The sequence below is a fragment of the Mauremys reevesii genome, linkage group 6 (genome assembly GCF_016161935.1).
Source record: "Mauremys reevesii isolate NIE-2019 linkage group 6, ASM1616193v1, whole genome shotgun sequence".
Lineage (NCBI taxonomy): Eukaryota > Metazoa > Chordata > Testudines > Geoemydidae > Mauremys > Mauremys reevesii.
Window position 1 is genome coordinate 110,770,109 of NC_052628.1, and position 18,746 is coordinate 110,788,854.

Sequence of the window (18,746 nt, forward strand, 5' to 3'; positions counted from 1 at the left end):
ATTCTACTGCATGACTGTAACTGAAATATGTTGTAATTCTGGATAACACCCACAAACCAGTTTTTTCCAGAGACAAAGACACACTGGCCATAGACAAATGTTAAAGACCTGTCACCTGCTGAAACAGCCATTCTCCAGCAGTGGGAAGAGGTAAACAAAAAATTTACATTTCATCACAGGGATGATTCAAAGCTCACGTACATATGAAACTGCTTGTTTGCATCCCAGATGAGGGCAAACCTTGAACAAGGGAGAGGGGTATAAGAAGGAGAGACAGTGGTATCCACCTCACCTCTCTCCCCCCACATCTCTACTCACGACAGCTTTTAAGTTCACATAGCTTGTTAAATTAGATATTAGCTTGCATTTTACTCTTATTTTCTTTTGTAACCAATTCTGACTTTTATGCATTATCACTAGTAATCACTTAAAATCTATCTTTCTATAGTTAAACTTATCTTATTTTATTCTAACCAGTGTGTTTGGATTAAAGTATGTGGGAAACTCCATTTAAAATAACAAGGCTTGTGTATTATCATTTTCCTTTGATACAATGAAAGACTTTCTAGAGCTTATACTATTCAGAAGGGTACTGAAGAGTACAAGAGACAAATTTCTGGTGGGACAAGACTGCAACTAGGAATTTTCAGATGTCACCCTGCACGTAATTCATGACTGGTCAAAGTACTCATGTATTTAGTTGGGAGTGATTTTGCATGCTGAAGGCTGTGTGAGCAGGCCAGGAGTAGATGTTCTGACAGCAAAGAAGTGTAAGAGGCACCCCAGGCTAGAGAGTTAACAGGACATAGCTGTTCAAAGGTTCAGATTGTACCCCGGATACTGTCACAGACACCTCTCTGGCTCAGGATGACAAAGGCCCAATAGTGTTATGGTAGATCCTGGGGTCCCAGAAAATGGTGGGGGAGGCATCCAGGATGATGAAACTCTCTTCTTCCTATTCTACTGTATTTTAGGGAGCCACATGTGCATCTGTCTGTTCATATCCACTCCATACCCGAGTCTTTTTTTTTTAAAGGATGGCAAGAAAGAGCGATGGGTGGAATAGCCCATACTCTCATTATTTTGTTCAAGAATTTGGTTTAATGTCAGACACAGCAATTTTGGTCCATTGATTTCCAGTCCCACGTTCTTCTTGTTTTCCCAGCGTGATCTTAACACCATTCATCAATGATATAAGTAGGCATTTTCATTTAGACTAATTCAGTCTGTTTCTCTTTTACATCTTTTCCCATCAACATTGTTATAAGTTATGGTGAGAGCTTATAAACTTTAATCCACTTTCCCCACACTTGAGCTCACAATTAGGGTAATTTGTTGGCCCGGTTATCACAACTGGCCTTGATTCCACAAAATGTCTGTGACGCACAATTGTGAGCATAAGGTGCTGTACTCCAGTACATATATGTATATGTGATAAAGGAAGGGGGGGGTATAGCTCCCTTTTATGGACACCCAGCCAGCCAGTAGCTATAAAATCCCTCTTAGTAGCTGTTCTCTAATTGCTCTACCTGTAAAGGGTTAAAAAGTCTCAGTGCTATGCATAGGTAAAAGGAAGTGAGTGAGCACCTGGCCAAAAGAGCCAATGGGAAGGCTAGAACTTTTTAAAATTGAAACAAGACTCCCCTTTTGTCTGTCTGTGGTTGTTCTCCTGGGGAGAGGGGGACAGTGCAGTTATGCTGTGAGAAGCTTGGGCCAGGTATGAAAAAATCATCAGTATCCTACCTAGAAACTACTCATTGAAAACCCCAGATATATAAGTAGATCAGGAAATGTCTAGGAAGATGCCATTAGGTTTATTCCTTTTATTTCTTTATGGCTTGTGGATTACTCTGTGCTAAACCTGGTGCTTTTGTTTTGCTTGTAACCTTTAAGCTGGTCCTCAAGAAGCTATTCCTGATGCTTAATCCTTGTTGGGTTTTTTTGGTGGTGGTGGTGGTTTTTTTTGTTGTTGTTTTTTAAATCTAGCAAATGCCTAAGTTCCCAGATGCATTCTTTTTTATTAATATTTTTTTCCTTTTTTAAGAATAGAATTGGATTTTTCTGCCTTAAAAGGTTTGTGCACATGTTTTTAATTAGTTGGTGGCAACAGTGGATTTCCTTCCGTCCCTCCCCCCTCCTTTCTCAGCTCATCCCTGGAGTGGGGGGGTTAAAGGGCTTGAGGGTATCCCACAGGAAGGAATTCCCAAGTGCACCTTGCTGGGTTCTCAAAGGGGTTCTCCACTTGGGTGGTGGCAGCATCTACCAATCCAAGGTCAGAGAAAAGCTGTAATCTTGGGAGGTTACAAGCCCGGAGTGGCCAGTATTAACTTTTAGAATCCTTGCAGGCCCCCACCTTCTGTACTCGAAGTGCCAGTGTGGGGATTTAGCCTTGACCGTGTATTTAAGATTAAAAACTTGGGTGTTGTTTTTCAAAAATGAGTGCCTTAAATTAGGCTCCAGGGTTGAGATTTTATAGCTAATTAGGGAATTTAGAGACTACTCCCTTTAACGGTAATATGAGTTACGTCTAAATTCCCTAGTTTGCTTTGAAAATCTCAACCTTACCAGCATATTTAGACATCACAAGAAATGTTCTGATTTTCAAAAAGAAGCGTTCTACACCCAGCAGTTCTGACTGAAGTACTGCTCGTTAGGGACCTGCATGGAGTAACTATTATTGTGATGTAGAGTGTAGCTGCAGAGATCAAAGGCCATCTTCCATTTTGCAAAGTGGTGGGGCAGGGAGGTGGATAAAACTGACTGCTTAAAGCATACAGCAGGCTCTCACTGCTGTGTTACATAAAGTAATCTACTTGGGCAACAGAAGCTCTCTGTGCCCTAAGAACAACACGTTGCCGTGGCAGGGCAGCCTGTAAAGTCAGAGCCTTACTTAGGTGCCACAATGAGGATTTAGGATCCTAACTCCTGTGGGGAACTATACTTAAGAGAATCTGGCAAGAGCTAGTTAGAACAGGTTGTTAAGCAGAGGCTAGAATGGGAATTGCTCATGTCACGCAAAGATGATCGGCTAGAAATCAGACACTAAATGATGCAGACCTCTGTCAGACTCCTTGGCTAAATAATTCCTCAACACCACAACTATAACCACCCAGTTTTTAAAAAGTCTGGCCTAGGTATAGTTCTTGGCACTGAGAGAGATTAAGACTCAAGTGTGTTATGTAACCACTCCTTTCTCCAAAGAGCACAGTGTAATAAAGAAGTCAGATAGTGGTACAGAATTTCTGATGAGACATGGTGGATGGCACATGAACATACATATGATATTCATCAAGTTAACTAGATGCTTAGCAACATGTTCGCCTCCTTGGCCTTATTCTTGCTACTACGCAGGAGTAACTTGGTGGCTGCACAGCAACAGAATTCATTAATGCAGGATCAGGCTCCCTTTGCCATCTGTCAGACTTTTTATATCGCACCTACTATGAGCAACCTGCATTACTAAGAATCAAGCATCTATCACTAAACCCAGTGGCCCTTAACCTTTACTGCAGCCTGAACCCCTTTGGTTCTCAAAATATGTTCTTGCTCCCCCTTATCAAAAACCAAAATATGTTCTCACATCCCTTAAACCTATATATGTTTGTATATTACAGTAATCGTTAAAAATGTATAATATTAATAAATACATAGGTTTGATTAAACAAAGTAGTTGTACTTGCATGCCTGTGCTTAATTTGTGTTTTCACTGATTTACCTTCTAAAAAAATCTAGCATGTCTCGCACCCCCAGAAAGGGCATCTCGGACCCTCCAGGGGGATGTGCACCTCAGGTTAACCCAATGTATATGGATATAAGAAGTGTTAAATGGTAGCAGCTCATGCTCCATTTATTACAGAAGACTAAGGACACTAGAAGATCAAAGACACATGGAGTGCCATTTGAACAGAGTCATACCTCAAGTGTCTGTACGTATTCTTTTATATTTTAATTAATTACGGAGCGCTTTAATTTAAACCGGTGATACACCAAACCATGCAGATACCATTTCTACTCAGACTAGTGATGGGCACAACAATTCAGAGAGATCTAGGAAATAACCCAAACTTCCACCCGAACTTAAACAGGATCTTTATTAATGTTAATTGAATTGTACCAACATCATTCTAAGGACTTTACAAAGAGCTAAAAATCTGAGGCCCATGCCAGTCACACTTTATAATCTAACTAGACAACACACAAATGAAGGATGGGGAGTGGAAAGCAACAACAATGACATGGCTAGACAGTGAGAACAAGCAGGCATCTTGTTGAGTTTCATGGGCTATTTTTGTCATTACATGTATTATTTTGAGAATTAGTCATTAAGTCCCACCACAGAGAGGTGACAAAGTTACACATATTTTGTTACGACTGCATTTTCAGAAAAGCTTGTGGAGGAGAAAATGGAGTCAAGGAGCCAAATCTGGTGTAAATCAGCATTACCCCACTGAAAAGTCAGTTAAGCTACCATGACTTATACCAGCTGAGGATCTGGAACCTGGTACTTACCCACAGGATATAGTGGGAGGTCTGATCCCAATGTCACTCTTCTCCCCCATATACATACATCCCCTCACCAAGAATAAATATCAGCCAGCGCAATGAAAATTTAATCTGAACATCTCTAAAGGAAATTATGTCAGGTCCTTGTTTATAATATATTTAACTTGATGAATATGCTTTCCCAGAGTTCTGAGAGAGATACCTAGCAACATCACATAGCAGCAAGGATGATTTAATATAAAAGTAACAAACATACAATCAAAAGCATGTACAAACCAAATAGGTATCAATTTTATGCTGGAAAATAAATACTGTTCAAAAATAATGTTTTTAACATACAGAGAAGACAAATAGTTTTGTTTGAAATTCAGCAGCTAAAAAAAAGAATATGGGAACTGCTGGCTTAGCAAGGATAACCAATGAGGTGTTGAAATAAGTTCTGGGCTTTCTCAATGTGATTTGTAAAGCTATTAACCTCTCACAGTGCTCATGAATTTATTATACTCATAGGCAACATTCTCCAGTAATTTGTCTTTAGATGCATTTAGGCAAAATAAGGAAATCATGCTTTATCTAGCACAATGTGATAATGCTATAGTTTAGAGAGCTCAGTCAAGGTAAGAGGGAACGCACAAGTAATTAAAAGGTTCAAAATAATTGCCAACCTGGGCCACTTTAAAACATTTTTAGCCCATAGTTATGAAAACTCCTGAATTCACAAGAGTCCACTTTAAAACAAAGAAGTTGAGCTGTGTTCTCCTTGCTATTCAGGGGTAACAGATACTCACTATTAAAACTCTACCTTGAAATAAGTGTGAAAGCAAGTACTGCATCTAGGTCCCTATCGACCCTTTTATAAGGATATGTCTAAGCAATGAGCGAGGGGTGTCATTCCCAATTCCTGTACACATACTCACACTAGCTTTCATTGACCTAGATAGAGTATAATAGTAGCGTAACCATGGTAGCACGGGCAGCAATACAAACCCACCTGAAACCAGCGGGTATGTATTTGGCATGGCTAAGGCAAGCCACTGCTGCCCATGCTACTGCAGTTACACTGCTAAGTAAGGTGTAGTACAGGGGAAATTGAAAGCCAGCATCATATGGATTTTTTTTTCCAGAAAAGATAGTCAATGTATTTTTTTTGACATAAATGAAAGTTTGGCCTAAAAAGTATTTTATTTATATTAAATATCCATATGATAATTACCGCTAAGAGCTGGCTAAGCTTTCATATCAATTTAAAATATTTTTTAAACTTTACTTTCCAAGTTTTGAACGGCTTATGACTGCTTAAAAAAATTCCCCACAGAAATTAAAGTTACCAACAATGTATTGCCAAAAATGAAAGTTGGAGACATTTCTTCTAGCTCTACCAATAGCCCAATAGGAAATTACTGTCATCCTCTCCAGATGTTTCAGTTTTAAATTTATTCCATATTTAGACTGACAATTGCATTTGATTATATATCTAACACTGCACACCAATAAAATGTATATTCCATAGGTGTGACCACATCCACGAGTGGATTCTATTCATCTTCTCCCCCACGGTACTACCTGACTCTGTATGCTACTCAGCACGAAGCAAGCCCTGTTTTCTCGGTATGGGTATAATGGTCCACCTGTGTGGAGCAACGTGTGGGACTGGAGCCTCATACTCTGTAGCAAAAGATGTCTTAGATGAGATTGTGACTAAGGACTTGCTCTTGTGAAAGGGAATTGGGATTAATGGAATGAGCTGGGAAGCCGTTCTAGTAGCAGTCAAGAAGCATGCTCTGACTGCAGCGAGAGGAAGTATCACCAAGGAGTTTTGGAAAGAGAAGGAGCAGAGGCAGAAAAGAGCCCATACAAGCATTTTGGGGATGGAGGTAGAAAGGGAGCACAAAAGCCCATGTAGAGCATGGATCCAGGAGTCCCATCCATGAGTTACAGAACGACATTCTGTTTAAGGTGGCACATTTTGAGGTAAGGGGTTGTGTAGCAGGGTGCTGGTGCAAAGGCAACTAATTAGCCCCTGCTCAGCCAGCCCCAGTCAGGGGAAATAGATTGGGTCTGGGGAGAAGGCTGGTGCCTGGCCTTTAGAACTGGCTGTACCTGCGGGCCTGAGGGTTCAAGGGCTATACAGGCTGGCTGGCAGCCAGAAGAAGGGGAAATGGCCAGGGGAAGGACAGTCTCCAGCCTGAGGGCAGAGACTGTGTAGGAGAGGAGATTGTCAGGCCTGCAAGCTCTGTAAATAGTATATCACTGGTGGTGGGAGAACTTGTGTAAATAAAGCCACAGGTGCTGCCAAAGGAGAAGCCTCTCTGCTTTATTGGGGCAGCCAGTGGGCTCCAGGAAGAGGGGCGGGCAGAGGACCTTGTTACAGGTTGTCATTTTATCTCAGAATTCGGCTGATTTGTACAAGCCACTCAAGCTTCAGTCTCAGAATCAGATTTCTCAAGCTGAATCAATCAGCTTGTTTCACTGCAATATCACATCGGGTGACATCTCACAGACATGAAACAGAGAACTGCCCTTATGAAATACCCTTTGGTCTGGGTGACAGCCATGAGATCATGAGTTCTGGTCTCCCTAGTTATATTTCTGTGCACTTAAGACCTTGTTACTGACAAAGATGTCTTCTCCCAATCCTAGAATTAATTTCTTCTGCTTATTATAGGCTAGGCATTTCAGTTCCCCATCAAACCCAAACACACATATATTGGTACTAGTATCTCTCACTGCCATTTATTTTTATCTTTTGCCTCAGGGCGTCATTTACAGATACAGATTAATTTAACCTTTAAACAATCAACAGCAACTAGATACAAACTCCTCAATAATTAGTCATGCTCTTAAGCATACAAGAGCAAGTGACTTATTTGAACCTATCAACCTGTATGACAACCTAGTCTGTCAGGAAGCTTTACTTGAACGAAAAGCAACAATTTTGTCCAGTCAGAAAACCATTAGAACACTAAAATTATTTAGTTGTCATAAAGCCCCTCAACCATGAGCCCTCTAATTATTTAGAAATTGTCTAAGACTGTCTGAAAGAGGAAGCAATTTCTCCCAGTTATTTATTTACGAATACTTGTCATTTGTTTAATGCAATGATTTATGTAGATGTATGTAGAGTGGTGTTAGTGCAATTCAGATAAACGTAGATGGGGTCTGCTCAGTCCTGAATGTGTTTTGCTAAGCATATTTTCATTTTTTGCCTGTCAAAATCAAAGACAAGATTTTTTTAATTTTTCTTAAAGGCAAATCCAAATGAGTGATACCACATAATATACACAAAAAACAATCTTTAGATGTACTCAATGCAAACTCTTCAATGTAGATGAAAAATGCCAAGTTGGAGAATAAAAGCCCCAGTATAGCCACCAAAAGGGTACAGCAGTAGAACAAGTTTATGCCTGTGCCTCCTGTATTCTGCCAAACTGGGATCAAGTCCAGGGTGAGTCTCAATGTAAAATCCTTTAGTTGACCTTGGTAGAAAAGTAAGGTGCCAATGAGTCCCTGCTGTGATTATTGCTTCTATATTTCCCCAGTCCATTTGGGAATAGAACTAAGCCCACCAACTACTTCATATAAGCCACAGAAGTAATATAATTTGGTTCTGACTTAAATTGCAAAAGTCTGGGGGGGGGACAGAATAATGAAGCTAAAGTTCCACCGATAGTTTCTGTCAAGAAAAACCACTAGGAAGATTTCAAGCAGTCTATTTACAATCCACATTTCTCATGGTGTAACCTTAAAACAAACAAACAAAAACAAAAACTATAGGATTATTAAACAGCCATGACCTTTTGTTAAAAGAGTAAATATAGCATGAAAGAATCTGAAAAATGTATTATTTCGTGTTGGAATCAATTCCAGGACCAATTTCAGTCCCTGGGAGTAATACTGAATTTAGAAATTCTTTAAAAGCATGAAAACTGAACTACATAGAGTCTGTTGTATAAATGCATAATTAGGGAATGTCTGAAAGTGTATATTACAATATGTACTTTTTAGAGTGGTAAAGCAGCCAGAACAACTTATCACAAATCCGTACAGACATTACCTTTTTCCTTCAAAGTACAATGGCAAATGACAGACCAAAACAGCTCATGCAAGAGCCCTTTAAGTCTGTTGGTTAAATCCAGTTGTTAATATGTATAATAAAAAGGCATGTTATTTATGCAACAGCCTGGGAAAGCTTCTTCAGATCTGTTATATAGTTATATAAATCAAACCACTTGCAATTCACAGTTTACCCCCCCCTCCCCTCCCCGCCACACATTTGTGGCAAAACATAAGTTGATAATAGCTCTTGCAACTTTTTCAGTTACATAATGAGAAACTTACTTGTTTTTATTTATTAGTTTATATATTAAATGTATTTATTTTTTAATACTGCAAGTAAATTTAGGACAAATCAGAAAATGAATTAGATGGCCAATTTAAATAATGCCCAAGGGGGAAAATATTCATTATGATAACTAAGACCTTAAAACTAATGTCACAAACAAGACTTCTGTTGTCTGCAGTACTGATTAAGAACATGTTCTTCTCTACAAGTTCAAATATCTGTGTTCCTCCAATGTGTGAATCTGTGTTGTATTTCTCTTTTTCATAATTTATCCAGATATTTTGTTACCCATTCTGTTTTAGTAAAGTATTTACTACATTGCTTGATTTCAAGATACAATTTTATTCAATTCCTCCTCCTCCTTTTTGTTTGTATTACAGGAGCATCCAGAGGCCTTTATCAAGATTGGAAATCATTGTGCTGACCACTTTAACATATAAAAAGACCTAGTCTCTGCCCCAATTTACAACAGACATTATTTGGTGATGCTTAGTCTAATTTTACATTTCCACCAATTTGAATGCATAAATAAAGACAATCTGTGGTCCAAAACTGAAACCTAGAATCTAAATCTCTCTGAATTTCAAGGAGAAAAGGGACAGATTTGATTCTTTTGATTCAAATCCAGATGTAGAGAATTTCCATTATGTGTAAGATCCAAAACTAGAAGGAAACCAACTTTCCAATGCTCATGAGATTAGCTGATTTTACAGGGATGTCCGCCATTTAAGTATGAAATGATAAACTTGAGATTTCAGAGTCATCGAATCCAAACTCTGCCATAAATAAGATTCTATCTAGAACTGTGTACTCTCAACTTAATTCAAATATGAACTCCCTTTCCTATGCCTGTCACTATCTGGCAAATGCAATCCTCTTGTGATCTCCAGACACTGAGAAAAGAGAGATAGAGAGAAATCAAGTCAATTTAATAAAATAAGTTTATACTAGTCTGAGCCCCCATGATCATTTCTGTGGTTGCATTTTCCTTGTGTTTTCTTTTTTTAAATGTTCTTTTTTCCCCTCTTGCGTGAAAGATCCAGACTGGGGAAGCTGACTAAAACAATATAGAGGAACATAAAACTGACTAAAACCAAAATACACTACATAAAAATAAAGAACGTTTTCCCACTTCCAATCTTATCCAGTTACAGTAATTTTAAATGTTACTTGTAACAAGAATAAGAAAATATTCTCACAAGTGTGATTTATGTGTTGGCAGCATCCATTTAAATTCTGAGAGACAAGATATGGCCTTCAGTGCGGGTGTAAGAGGGAGAATGACTGGATTGCCTAGTTTTATGGAGTTTTTTTCCTCAAGAGCATTCCACTCTGAACTAGTGAGAAGGTCCATGCTAGAGGATCCCGGTATAGGATCAGGCCTTAAGAACAAAAGAGGAGCAGGAAGGAAGAAGGAAGAATAGTAGTAAATTAAAAGCTTGTTGATGAATGGCAAAGTTAAGATGCCACCTTGTCAGTGGTGTTAGTTTTGTATTTTAATATTGCATGCACATTTGCTGTTCATTAATGAAATACGGTGAGGTTATTTGTTACTTGAGAAAGTACTGATATGTCTTTTGGTGGACTTAATGGGGAAAACTGAGATCTCTCTGATTAGAGTTACAGCCTTACAGCCTTATGGGACAGCACTGAAGACAAGAATGCGTTAATGATAAAACCATTCCCCAGAAGTGTAACTATGTATTTGTCTCCCTCTCGAATCTTGGTTTGTACAAATTTGATTTAAAAGGGATTTCTGAGTGTGATTTTCTAAGGTGCTTATTATTGGCCAAGCACCCATTAACTTCAAACGAAGCAGAGGTAATCCAATACTGAGAACTTTTGGAAAGTTCAACTTCCTTGAGTTCCTTGTGATGGGGAGACAATACCATGCAACTCCAGCAGTGTTTTATATTTTTGGCATCTTTATAATAGGTTGCTATTGAATGTCTCATGCTTTCATTGGTACCTATCTAGTTAAGACTTTCATCATTGCACTATCTGATATGACTCTCCTTTCATGATAATGTAGCCTGTTTATATATTAATTATATTATATTATAGTTTGTCTTTTGAGTCAGTGGTTAATTCCCCTCTGCTGCCTGGATGTGAAGGGAGAAAATGGAAACAAGGATAGAATAGAGTGCAAAAAAACCTGTTAGAAAATTCTTAGAAAAACAGCAAAGAATTTAGACAATTCTGGGGAGTATTTCATGTCCCAGCCTGCAACATAATAAAACAGAATGTAATGTTAAAATAGTGAAGGGGATATTATTACGGATTCAATTAAAGTAAATAATAAATTCAGCTAGAAATTCTATAGTTAGATGTTTCATTACTGATTCCAGTAAAAATGTTAAGCCAAATCCAATTTATGGATTTTTTTTATCAGAATATTTTGAGTGCTATAAATGGGAAGAAATGGTTGGCACTGAGCATTACAGTTTGAAAGGGATGCTGAACACCATGGGGACCATTTTAATGAGACCAAAAAAATTATTCTGCACAACAGATTCCTCTTATCCTTGTTTTTATCTTTGCATTCTGTTCCTTTTTTGTCTTCTTATCTATTATCTTTTCTTGTACTTATGTTCCCAACAGGGATGAAGTGCCCAACAGCACTTTATTGCTGCTGAAACCAAGGGTTCCACTTTATTCTGACAACTGCTACCTTCACTACAGGATTGCTGGAGTAATGCAAGAAGAAAGGGACTGCCCCGTATGTGGATTGGTTTGCATGCTCATATTTAAGACACACAAGCTACTAATCCTCTTCTCAAGCAGTCATTTCCACATTCTCTCTTCTCTGTCTTTCTAGTTCATTCTTGGAACCCCTACTTGTGTTCCTCTGTGATCCTTTTGGGATGAGGTTTTAAATGAGTTGGAGGGGTAGGAGAGAGCAAATACAGTTCCCTGCAGTGATAACTGAACAAATAGAATATTGCAAGAGAGTCAAAAAAATTGAAGATAAAATCCTTTGTTCAGTCCAAAATTTAGTCCAAACCCTGCTCATCTTATTCACACAATTAAACTAGTCCTATTAACTCCAGTAGGACCAAAAAAATGAGTAAGGGGAGCAGAATCTGGTCAGAAGGGGTCCATGTTGGGCCCAGGATGAAACCTTTTTGCAGCAGGACATAATTCAGTTTATGATTTGGTGGTTCTATATATTCTCTAAATCTCGTATTGCTTTGGAAATGTCTTGTGCTGCAAAAATGATCTAATCTCTGCTCAGAAGTCATTAAGTCATTTACTCATTTTTCTTAAAGAAGTTCACATGCTTAATTTTTATAAATGTTTGCAAGGTAAAGAGTCTTGAATTAGTTAGGGTAGGCTTATGACCAAATTTAAAAACCAACAGTGTTTAAACTGGACCCCTCCTAATATGCATGTGCAGAATATAAGAAAGAGAAACAAACAAGGGACATGTAAAATGTGTAACTTTCAGCTGTCTTGAACTGAACAATAGCACTTCCCTTAAGCAGACAGGGAGCTGCTATGGGGGCCACTAACAGGCATAGGCCTCTTACAGTCAGCACAGGGCTTAAAACCCAGAGGTAGGGGCATCCCTATCTGGGGCAAAGTCCCCACTAGTACCCTAACTTACTAACTACAGTGCTTAACACTACTTCACTAGCTAACTACTGTCAACCAAACTATTTACAAAGCTCAACTTGTTTATCTTGGCTAACTAACAGGGTTGCTCAAGTTAAAACAAAAACAATTTTTTGATTATATTAAAGCAAATGCTCTCGTTTCTCTACAAGGGAATATTAAATTATAGATTTTACTTATCAAGCATAATTTTATGGTATCTTCAGGTACAATATTCACCCATGCATGGTGTGCAAAAAGCTGAAATTTCATGAGTAATGCATAGAGTTGATGAAGAATAATTCACCCAATAGATATCAAATAAAGTGATATATTCTGATGCTATTTGTAAAGACAACCTTGAAGGCCACACCCACTCTGCCATAGTTACACTATTTAGTTACTAGCTGGACCGTGAGAAACTAGATGGATTTTATTTTGCCAAATAAATTTGTAATTAGCTTTTAAAATGAAATTGCCAGCAAGTTGTACAGGTCTTTGCTTCCTCTTATGGCTTGTCTTCACTACCGGGGTAAACCAACCTACATTACGCTACACCACTTACGTGAATAACGTAGCTGGAGTAAATTTGGCTTAGGTCGACTTATCCCGGTGAGCTGCATCAACGTGAGACTCTCTCCAGTTGACTTCCCTTACTCGTCTTGGAGAGGTGGAGTCCTGGGTTTCGACCGGAGAGCGATCTACCGTCGATTTAGCAGGTCTTCAGAGAAGTGTCCATCTCCCCAGTAGTGAAGACGAGCCCTCAGGGTTAAATCAGCTCTATAATAAGCAATGCTTTTTATTAAATTCAGTCTTATTATATCTTTTAAAATTTAATTATCTCTTGAACTGACTATGTATTATAGTTACCTATTTTTTCCTATTTCCTGCAGAAGCACCTTTGGAAAAAAAATACTAATAGTTTTAATTCAAAAGACGATAATTAAAGGAAATGTACAGGAGTGAAGGGAAAATGATACCATTTACTAGTTAACTGCAACATTTAAAGATTCACTGTCCCATTCTTTGAGCCTAATTAAGCCTATTAAAAATGGCTATGAAACCATAGTTTATTCAAGCAATGCAGAAATTATCAAGATTTTGTGGATTTCAAGGGTAAATTTTTTCAGAATTCTTCATTTAAAAATAATTTGCATTTTTATTAAGGGGGAGGGCTGGGTTAGGTTTTAAATCACAATGCTGCCAATAGCTTCTTTTTTAAATGATAATTTAACTGATATTATACAGGGCAAGACTACAAAATTTTAAAACAAACTTGCAACTTAAACATGCATCTGAAGAAGTGGGTTTTTTACTCACAAAAGCTTATGCCCAAATAAATCTGTTAGTCTTTAAGGTGCCACTGGATTCCTTGTTGTTTTTGCAACTTCATGTCACACACACACACACACACACACATCTCAATCCTGCCCTCTCAGCACTAAGAGTTTTGACACAATGCAGTGAGGGCCAGATCAGGCCTCAGATGTTTCTACTGGAGTTATTTCCTCCTCTCCTCCTTTCTACTAAGTGATTTTACCTGAATTGGCTCTGATTTGTATAATGTAAGAATCTGTGACCATATATCTAACAGACACCAGGGGTTGTCAGCAGGAATAGAACCAGGGAGTTTCAGCACAAGACCCACCCCTGGAGCCTAAAGAGTAAGTTCATTAACTGAGTATGCAGCTCCTACCGTTCACCTGCACCAGCCATTGGAAGGAAACATGGTCATATACACTTAACCAGTGTACAACAATGGAAACCACAAGGCTGTATTGGAAAATAGTTGCTTTGTCAAATTAAATTAAGCAACAAATACCTTGGAAAGACCACCATCATACGTAGCGTTGCTAACTTTGACTGAAGCTATTCCGTGAGATTCTTTTTCACCCAAAATGATGTAATGTCATTTTCTTAAAATATCCTATTAAAATCTCCCAGATTGCTTTCAATAGTCACCAGGAGATCGATGCTCATTCTGGGAGGCTCCAGGCCAATCCTGGAGGGTTGGCAACCCTAATCATAGGATCTGCCAAACTGAATCAGATTAGTGGTCCATCCAGTACAGTAACCTTTCTGTAACACAGCTGGTGCTCAACACTGCAAAGGAAGGTGCAATAGCTCTGGGTAGAGAGACTAACTTGCCCTCAAAGAAATTCTCTTTCAAATACTCCGACGATTTCAGGACAGTAAAATAACTTAAAGGACACTTGAAAAATAGGGCATTCATCACCTATTTAATAAAACATAGATAAACTCACTAAGTTTACTACTTTTGTTGTTTAGACAAAACTATGGCATTGTTGACATCTGTTACATTTTCATTTTTGTTCAACTGCTATTATAGACTAGATTTTTCAAAATCTCTTGGGCTTTTACTTATTTTTCCTGAGAGTTCTGGACATCTTGTTTTAGATGTGAATGTTGGTATGACTGTGTTTGAGTGTATAAGCAAAGGCATATATCCTGTACACTGTACATGCAATTTTCTTGTGACTTTCACAGATAATTAGTTGCACATTCACAAAGGACCAGATTTTGATACCCTCTTGCACACCCTGTATTCCACAAATAGTCCCTCTGTTTCCAGTGGGACTGCTTATGGAGTAAATTAATGTTCAGTGTGAATGAATCTGGCCCTTAGCTAGCAGCTTTGAACATGGCTAATGGAAGTTAAGAGAATATGAAAACCCATTTGCCATCATGTTTTGTCGTGCATAACTACTGTATGGGAAGATTAAACCTATACGTGAAACAATCAACATGTTGAACAAAACCAAACCAAACCAAACTAAACAAAACAGTGCTTACAACTAAAAATTAAACATTTACTAAATCAGCACATCACGGTATCAGAGAAGCCACATCTACCTTCAGGTAGATGTTTATGAGCTAAAATTAAAATATTTACACCTTGAGCAAAATAAAGTTTTCAATTTGTCCAATTTAGTATATTCCTAAACTCAGGTTTATTTTGGATGATAGATTTTATGGATTCTGCTCATATAACCAAGAACGGCATTTTAAACCACATCATCTTTTCATTTTATGAAGTGAAATGAGTTTCATATCTTGGCATGATTTATCAGTTAAAGGTTGAGCCAGATATCTATATGGGTCAATTTAATACTCTTAAAAATGATAGGATATTATCACTCCTTGTTAAAATAATTCTTAGATGGCTATTATAGCTATATCTCAAAAGTGAAATAAACATTGTGAGTAGTTCATTTAAGTTATATTTAAGCTAGCATCTCTATGCAAACATTTTCTTCAATAAGCCTGTTAGAAATGTAGGGCTGGAAGGGACCTTGCTGGAGATTAAGCCCATTACTTTTGGTCCTAACTTCAGTGAACATGGAGAACAATTGATCCTCATCCTCTTTATAACATCCCATAATATATTTGAAGACTGTTATCAGTCTGGGTCTTCTTTTCTCAAGACTTAACCATGCCCAGCTTTTTAACCTGACCTCATTGGTCAGGTTTCCTAAAGATTTTATCATTTTTTAAAATCTTCTCTGGATTCTCTCCAGTTTGCCCACATCTTTTCTAAAGTGTGGTGTCCAGAATTGGATACAGTACTCCAGCTGAGCCCTCACGAGTGCTGAATTTTGTGGGGCAATTACCTCCCAGGTTTTACATATGATACTCCTGTTCAGAGAAACATAGAAGATTAGGGTTAGAAAAGACCTCAGGAGGTCATCTAGTCCAACCCCAACTAAATCTTAATATAACTCCAAAATATTAGATTTTTTGCAGCGGCGTCACGTTGTTGACTCTCATTCAATTTGTGATCCACTAGAACTCCAAGATCCTTTTCAGCAGTACTACAACCTAGTTATTCCCCATTTGTATCTATGCAATTGATTTTTGCTTCCTAACTGGAAAGCAGTTATTCTTATTCTTATCTTTATTGAATTTCATTTTGTTGATTTCAGACCTATCCCCTAATTTGTCAAGGTCGTTTTGAATTCTAATCCTGTCCTCCAAAGCGTATGCAACTCCTCCTAGCTTGGTGTCATCTGCAGATTCTAGAACCATACTCTCTACTTCATTATCCAAGTCATTAATGAAAATATTGAATAGTACCAGACCCAGGACTGACCCCTGCAGGACCCCAGTGGGCACACACTCACAGTTTGACAGTGAACCATTGATAACTACTCTGAGTATGGTCTTTCACCCAGTTATGCACCAATTAATAGTAATTTAATCTAGATCATATTTCCTTAGTTTGCTTATAAGAATGTTATATGGGCTTGTAGCAAAAGCCTTACTAAATATCTAAATAGAGCATGTCTAATGTTACAGATGGCAAAGATCTAAGAATCAGAAAGAAGCCTGTTATAAGGGATTCTTTGTAAGATCCAAATCGTCTTTTCTTAGGGCTAGATTGTGTCCCCATGTTTCCATGGAGGTAACATGTAGATGAGTTCTCACCCTTGGAATCATGAGTACAACAGAGTGAAGTTTTTTTCATCTAAAATGTTTTTCCACTGAAGAATGCAGACTCAGGCTGACTGAAACATTTCACAAATTCATGCTGAATTTGCCAAATTATTTTGATAGGAAAATTCTATTTGATAGGAAAATATCTATTTTGATAGAACAAATATATGAAACGTTTTGTTTCCATATTTTGATGTTTTTACTTTTTGTATGCTCGATTACTTAGTTTCAAAATTTGCTTCCATTTATTAAAAAATTTTAAAACTCAAAAAATGAACTGAAAAAATGATAGAACCAAAAAATCAGTTATTAGCACAGATCATATAAGGGGGTTCACAATCTGCCCCTAAATCTATGTTTGCATTTGTGTGAAGTCCAGATTGAATGGAACCAGCCTATGCATCATTTTTTTTCTTGACAAGTCATAATTGTGCAACTATAATTAGCACTCCACTCACCCTCTACTTCTCAGTGAAGCTCTGAATATTTTCTATAGCACAAACAATGCTCTGTATATACTCTCAAGTTCATTTGTTAAAAATGCCTGTGCACCATCAGTTTTATGCTTAGCAACATATTCATGCATTCATCTGTGCAAATCATTAGTTTTACACAAGCCACAAACATCTAGTATCTTGAAATTTTAGTCCTCAGTTTTCCAAGTCATGGCTGGATATCTGGACAAATTCAGAGTGCACAACATCCATGCAATCCAAAATGGCGTGGGGTGGGGGAGAGAAGAATTAAGACAGAAATAGTGTTAGGACCCCCCCTATTAAAGCCAGGCCCACCAGATCTTTAGGTGACATCCTTAGCCATTACTCCACAGCAGTGCACTGAACCATTGCCCTGACTGTAGCCAATACTTTTAGTTATTATCCATTTATTGTGTGATGTTATGATTAATCAATATATTATATGATATATATTTATTGTATTTTAATTATAGAGTTCATGTGTAGGATTATAAAAGTTTATGATTGATCAGTATTTAGAGGACCCAAGTATTAGACATGAGTAAGACAAGCTGAAATCTGTTTACATTGTCTTCTGAATATTCTGTATGGTAATATCTATATATCTATATAGATATATCATAATACTGTTAAATCTCATAATATTGTTAAACTGAGACCATATAAAACATATGTATGTATGTTGAGAAGAGTTGTTGTTTAAGAGAAGCCTCAAAATTAGGGTTGCCAGGTGTCCGGTTGGCGGGGCTGGCAGTCTCTGTACCTGGCTCTTCAAGGCTTCCTAGAAGCAGCGACATGTCCTTTGGCTCCTAGGCGGAGGTACAGCCAGGGAGGCTCTGCATGCTGCCCCGCTCCAAGCCCCAACTCCACATCTCCCATTGGCCAAGAACTGCAGCCAATGGGAGCTGCAGGGATGGCAACTGTGGGCAGAGCCTCTTGACCACACCTCCACCTAGGAGCAGAGGGACATGTTGCCACCTCCTGGGAGCACCCTCCCCCCCAAAATATAAGCATTGCCCAGATCCCACACACCCAAGTCCCGCACAGCCCAGAGCCCCAGCTCACACCCTGATCCCTTCATTTCTGGCCCCACCCTGGAGCTTCCACCCACAGCCTCTACCCCTCCCATACCCCAAGCCCCTGCTTAAGCCCAGAGCCATCTCCCACACTCTGAACCCCTCAACTTCACCCCCACAGCGCAGAGTATCCTCCTGCACCCCAAATCCCTCATTTCTGGCCCACCTCAGAGCCCACACCCCAACCCCCTGCCCCAGCCTGGAGCCCTCTCCTGCACCCTGAATCCCTCATTTCTGGCCCAACTCCAGAGCCCGCACCTCCAGCCGGAGCCCTCATCTCTTCCCACACCCCAACCCCCT

The 18,746-nt window shown here is 38.6% G+C and overlaps 1 protein-coding gene across 20 annotated transcripts in view; it reads right to left on the minus strand.

The window, feature by feature from the left end:
• The window catches only part of LINGO2 (leucine rich repeat and Ig domain containing 2), a 716,716-nt gene that overhangs the window by 499,319 nt on the left and 198,651 nt on the right, over positions 1-18,746 (minus strand). For 15 of the 20 annotated variants that reach the window (XR_005600176.1, XR_005600174.1, XR_005600175.1 and 12 more), the window contains one exon: positions 13,005-13,219. The exons of 1 other annotated variant lie outside the window; for it this stretch is intronic. The gene's annotated coding sequence lies outside the window, so the exon portion shown is untranslated. 4 more of the 20 variants (XR_005600179.1, XR_005600181.1, XR_005600180.1 and 1 more) reach the window with 4 other exon arrangements.